Genomic DNA, 6,017 nt, shown 5'->3' on the forward strand with positions numbered 1-6,017 from the left:
TCTCTCTCCTGATTCCTCTCTCTCCTCCTCTTTCTCTCTCTCCTGATCCCTCTCTATCCTCCTCTTCCTCTCTCTCCTGATCCCTCTCTATCCTCCTCTTCCTCTCGCTCCTTCTCTTTCCCTCTCTCCCGGTCCCTCTCTCTCCCCCTCTTCCTCGCTCTCCTGATCCCTCTCTCTCCTCCTGTCTGTCTCAGATTGCTTCCTCACTGACCTTTCTATATGGGCGCTGCTCTTCCACTTGCTTTCACCTCTAATATAACACAGCCAGTCTCTCAGTCTCCCCTCACTGCCTCCCCTCCGCCTGCCTGCACAGCTAATAAACACTGCTATCCCTTCCTTCCTTCTCTCTCTCTCTCTCTCTCTCTCTCTCTCTCTCTCTCTCTCTCTGTGTCTCTGTGTGTCTCCCTGTGTCTCTCTCTCTCTTTCTGTCCTTTTCTGTCTCTCTGGCTCTGTCTCTGTCTCTGTCACTGTCTCTGTCTCTCTCTCTCTCTCTCTCTCTCTCTCTCTCTCTCTCTCTCTCTCTCTCTCTCTGTCTCTCTCTCTCTCTCACTCTCTCTCTGTCTCTTCATTCTCTGCATCTTTTAATCCATCCTTCCTCTCTCTCCATCCTCTCTCCAGCATAGAGAAGCTGTGTCAGGCTCTTGCCTTTAAACTAGTGGAAGCTATAGTGCCCTCTATAATTTAAATTAGTAGAAGGTAAACTCTTAGTGAGGCTTATGTCCCAAAAACATGCTCTCCCCTGGCCTGCTGGATCCTAGGGTGGCTAACCAAGGGTTTACCATCTGCTGTTACATATAACCAATTGTATTTATCTGCCAATTAAGTTGACATTTTAGCTATGCTGTGCTGTTGTTACACTGAGGAAGTATGTTAAGCCAACATCATTATAATGTGTTAAAATAGTACCACATAACCATTGTAGGTATTTGTCATTTAAGCCTACATATTAGTTAGCCTCTATGTCTGGTGAAACAGTCCATAGTGTGGGATTATAACCAGTAACAATAATACCAATACTATTACTCATGTTATTATCTACCCAATAATGATAGTTATACAATATGTTAGCATTCTGTTAGCATTCTGTTAGCATGTTGTTGATCTTCAACCACATGGTGTTTTCTAGCTCTGGATTCCATTCCTAACCAGAAACAAGGGAGGATCACATTTGTCTCACACATGTCATTATATCAGCCCTGGGTGTCTTCCTCCCTGAAGGAAAAATACCAAAAACATCCATCTCTCTCTTTTTCTCTCTCTCTCTCTCTCTCTCTCTCTCTCTCTCTCTCTCTCTCTCTCTCTCTCTCTCTCTCTCTGGTCACTCTACAGTACACAGAAACAAACCAGAGCAGAGTCAGATCTCAGAGGAGGCTGTATGGTTAATTATGCCCTAGCTATTAGTGGTACTGTTATATGCGCTGGCCCTGTGTTTCAGAAGGGCAGCAGCTCTCGGGGGGGGGGGGGCTGTGTGGTATTGTGTCTTGGATCCCACTTTGGTAGACTCAGAGGGTGCAGAACACGAGAAAACGAACAGATCGTTAGTCTCTTCATCCTCAGTAGAGGAGTCAGTCACTGTGTGTGTTCCAAATGGCACCCTATTCCCTCTATAGTGCACTACTTTAGACCAGGGCCCTATTCCCTATATAGTGCACTACCTTCGACCAGAGCCCTATTCCCTATATAGTGCACTACTTTGTGACAAGGGCCCTATTTTTAGTGCACTACTTTAGACCAGGGCCCTATTCCCTATATAGTGCACTACCTTCGACCAGAGCCCTATTCCCTATATAGTGCAATACTTTTAGACCAGGACCCTATTCCCTATATAGTGCACTACTTTAGACCAGGGCCCTATTCCCTATATAGTGCACTACTTTAGACCAGAGCCCTATTCCCTATATAGTGCACTACCTTCGACCAGAGCCCTATTCCCTATAGAGTGCACTACCTTCGACCAGAGCCCTATTCCCTATATAGGGCACTACCTTAGACCAGGGCCCTATTCCCCATAGAGTGCACTACCTTCGACCAGAACCCTATTCCCTATATAGGGCACTACCTTTGACCAGAGCCCTATTCCCTATAGAGTGCACTACCTTCGACCAGAGCCCTATTCCCTATATAGTGCACTACTTTAGACCAGAGCCCTATTCCCTATAGAGTGCACTACCTTCGACCAGAGCCCTATTCCCTATGTAGTGCACTACCTTCGACCAGGGCCCTATTCCCTATAGAGTGCACTACCTTCGACCAGAGCCCTATTCCCTATGTAGTGCACTACCTTCGACCAGAGCCCTATTCCCTATGTAGTGCACTACCTTCGACCAGGGCCCTATTCCCTATGTAGTGCACTACCTTCGACCAGAGCCCTATTCCCTATGTAGTGCACTACCTTCGACCAGAGCCCTATTCCCTATGTAGTGCACTACCTTCGACCAGGGCCCTATTCCCTATAGAGTGCACTACCTTCGACCAGGGCCCTATTCCCTATAGAGTGCACTACCTTCGACCAGGGCCCTATTCCCTATAGAGTGCACTACCTTCGACCAGAGCCCGATTCCCCATAGTGCACTACCTTCGACCAGAGCCCTATGGGGTAGTAGTCAATAGTTGTGGTCTATGTAGAGGACAGGTTTCCGTCCCTGTCTGATACTGTTCAGTCTCTGTTCCCCGGGTATTGAGTTCCAGCAGTGGTCTGTGTGGATTGGTACGGACAGCCTCTTGGCCACTCAAACCCCCAGGTGGTGGATTAAATAAACAAAAACACTAAGGGGGCTAGGAGTGAAGGAGCCACAGAGAGGTAGCTAGCTATGCTAACTAACTGACAGCTAGTATTAAATAAACAAAAACACTAAGGGGGCTAGGAATGAAGGAGGCACAGAGAGGTAGCTAGCTATGCTAACTAACTGACAGCTAGTATTAAATAAACAAAAACACTTAGTGGGCTAGGAGTGAAGGAGACACAGAGAGGTAGCTAGCTATGCTAACTAACTGACAGCTAGTATTAAATAAACAAAAACACTAAGGGGGCTAGGAGTGAAGGAGGCACAGAGAGGTAGCTCGCTATGCTAACTAACTGACAGCTAGTATTAAATAAACAAAAACACTTAGTGGGCTAGGAGTGAAGGAGACACAGAGAGGTAGCTAGCTATGCTAACTAACTGACAGCTAGTATTAAATAAACAAAAACACTAAGGGGGCTAGGAGTGAAGGAGACACAGAGAGGTAGCTAGCTATGCTAACTAACTGACAGCTAGTATTAAATAAACAAAAACACTAAGGGGGCTAGGAGTGAAGGAGGCACAGAGAGGTAGCTAGCTATGCTAACAAAAGAGTGAAGAAAAGGAGAGAGAGAGAAAAGGAGAGAGAGGAGAGAGATAGATTGAGAGAGACAGACGGATATAGCGATATATTGAGAGAGAAAATGAGAGCGAAAGAGAGAGAGAGAGAGAGATAGATAGAGGGAGGGAGAGAGAGAGCTATATAGAACCCAACAGAGAGGGAGAGATGTGAGAGAGGGGAGTCAAATCCACATCTTTCCCTCACTTTCCAGGGGCTGAGGTGATGACTGGTAACATTAGATATGAATCACCAATTATCCAGGTCTGCTTCCAAATGGCACCCTATTCCCTTAATAGTGCACTACTTTTGACCAGTGTCCGTAGGGGATCCCATAGGGCTCTGGTCAAAAGTAGTGCACTATAAAGGGAATAGGGTGCCATTTTTGGGCACCACAGGACTACTTGTTCAGAGTAGAGTAGATAAACAGATATACAGTGAGTGGGCCAAGTCAAATAGTGTCCCGGTAGGATTTGTGTTATTGTCTGAATACATTTACACTCTGAGGAAGAACAAACAGCAGCCTACATATTCTAGAATAAATTTTCTAGACTAGATCTGCAGTAGGGATTTGTGTTATTGTCTGAATACATTTACACTCTGAGGAAGAACAAACAGCAGCCTACATATTCTAGATTATAGACTAGATCTGCAGTAGGGATTTGGTGCTGTGTGTACTGTTAGTCCAGTTTAAACCATGTTCCATGTTTTTCACTTTAAATCTCTAGACTCCTCTGAACATCTGTTGACCGATGGTTTTTGTGCTCACTTTAGAGATCTAACTTTTTCCACTATAGTAGCATTATTATTTAGCAAACCATTGTATCTATAGCAATTTACAGCTATGCATTTCTTCACATATGGGTGGTCCTGGGAATCAAACCCACAGTCCTGGCACTGCAAGCACCATGATCTACCAACTGAGCCACTTGTTTCTGTTTTGAAGCAGTGGTGAATCTTTCTCTATAGCTGCTACTGAAAATTAAACACTGAACACTGAACAGTAAACACTGAACACTGAACAGTAAACACTAAACACTGAACACTGAACAGTAAACACTGAACACTGAACACTGAACAGTAAACACTGAACACTAAACACTGAACAGTAAACACTGAACACTAAACACTGAACACTGAACACTGAACAGTAAACACTGAACAATGAACACTGAACAGTAAACACTGAACACTAAACACTGAACAGTAAACACTGAACAGTAAACACTGAACACTGAACACTAAACACTGAACACTGAACAGTAAACACTGAACACTAAACACTGAACACTGAACACTAAACACTGAACACTAAACACTGAACACTAAACACTGAACACTAAACACTAAACACTAAACACTAAACACTAAACACTAAACACTAAACACTGAACACTGAACAGTAAACACTGAACAGTAAACACTGAACACTGAACAGTAAACACTGAACACTGAACAGTAAACACTGAACACTTAACACTAAACACTGAACAGTACACCCTGAACAGTAAACACTGAACACTGAACACTGAACACTAAACACTGAACAGTAAACACTGAACACTAAACTAAACACTAAACACTGAACAGTAAACACTGAACAGTAAACACTAAACACTGAACACTGAACACTTAACACTGAACAGTAAACACTGAACACTAAACACTTAACACTGAACAGTAAACACTGAACACTGAACACTTAACACTGAACAGTAAACACTGAACACTGAACAGTAAACACTGAACAGTAAACACTAAACACTGAACAGTAAACACTGAACAGTAAACACTAAACACTGAACACTTAACACTAAACACTGAACACTGAACACTGAACACTGAACACTAAACACTGAACAGTAAACACTGAACACTAAACACTGAACAGTAAACACTGAACACTAAACACTAAACACTGAACAGTAAACACTGAACAGTAAACACTGAACAGTAAACACTAAACACTGAACAGTAAACACTGAACAGTAAACACTAAACACTGAACACTAAACACTAAACACTGAACACTGAACACTGAACACTTAACACTGAACAGTAAACACTGAACACTAAACACTGAACAGTAAACACTGAACAGTAAACACTGAACACTAAACACTGAACACTGAACACTGAACAGTAAACACTGAACACTAAACACTAAACACTGAACAGTAAACACTGAACAGTAAACACTGAACACTAAACACTGAACAGTAAACACTAAACACTGAACAGTAAACACTGAACACTGAACACTAAACACTGAACAGTAAACACTAAACACTGAACAGTAAACACTGAACACTGAACAGTAAACACTGAACACTAAACACTGAACACAGCAGTAAACAGTAAACACTGAACACTGAACAGTAAACACTGAACAGTAAACACTGAACACTAAACACTGAACACTGAACAGTAAACACTAAACACTGAACACTAAACACTGAACAGTAAACAGTAAACAGTAAACACTGAACACTGAACAGTAAACACTGAACAGTAAACACTGAACACTGAACACTGAATACTGAACAGTAAACAGTAAACAGTACTGAACACTGAACACTGAACAGTAAACACTGAACACTAAACACAGTAAACACTGAACACTAAACACTGAACACTGAACAGTAAACACTAAACACTGAACACTAAACACTGAACAG

The 6,017-nt window shown here is 42.8% G+C and overlaps 1 long non-coding RNA gene across 1 annotated transcript; it reads right to left on the reverse strand.

Annotated features, from left to right (window-relative positions):
* Positions 1 to 1,484: 1,484 nt before the first annotated feature.
* Positions 1,485 to 1,874, reverse strand: LOC127919387 (uncharacterized). The gene is made up of 3 exons (XR_008102779.1): positions 1,838 to 1,874; positions 1,726 to 1,762; positions 1,485 to 1,655 (listed from the first exon to the last, which is right to left on the reverse strand). It is a non-coding gene; the product is annotated as an uncharacterized LOC127919387 (long non-coding RNA).
* Between the last annotated feature and the right edge of the window lie 4,143 nt (positions 1,875 to 6,017).

This window comes from Oncorhynchus keta, unplaced genomic scaffold, assembly GCF_023373465.1.
Source record: "Oncorhynchus keta strain PuntledgeMale-10-30-2019 unplaced genomic scaffold, Oket_V2 Un_contig_16493_pilon_pilon, whole genome shotgun sequence".
NCBI lineage: Eukaryota > Metazoa > Chordata > Actinopteri > Salmoniformes > Salmonidae > Oncorhynchus > Oncorhynchus keta.